Here is a 260-nt window from a genome sequence, read left to right as displayed (position 1 = left end):
GATAAAAAGGGAACTTTGGCAATCGAATACTCCGGAGTCAATGGTGAATGAGAAAAAAACAAAAAATACCTTTTATTTGAAATGCCAATTTATCTTCTGCGGAAGACGAGGGAAAGTCACTTTTTCTTCAACTTTCCCGTGATCAAGTGCGTAGTTGCGAGGTCTCTGAGAGATTGCTATGGTAAGAATTACAGTTGCTCGTAAAGAAGTTAGTCGCATGAAGTCATATCTTAGAAGGGAGGAAGTAACAATTGTAGTAA

The sequence above is a fragment of the Penaeus monodon genome, chromosome 15, assembly GCF_015228065.2.
Source record: "Penaeus monodon isolate SGIC_2016 chromosome 15, NSTDA_Pmon_1, whole genome shotgun sequence".
NCBI classification, from domain to species: Eukaryota; Metazoa; Arthropoda; class Malacostraca; order Decapoda; family Penaeidae; genus Penaeus; species Penaeus monodon.
The sequence above is the reverse complement of the archived record's forward strand: the minus strand, read 5'-3'. Positions refer to the sequence as shown.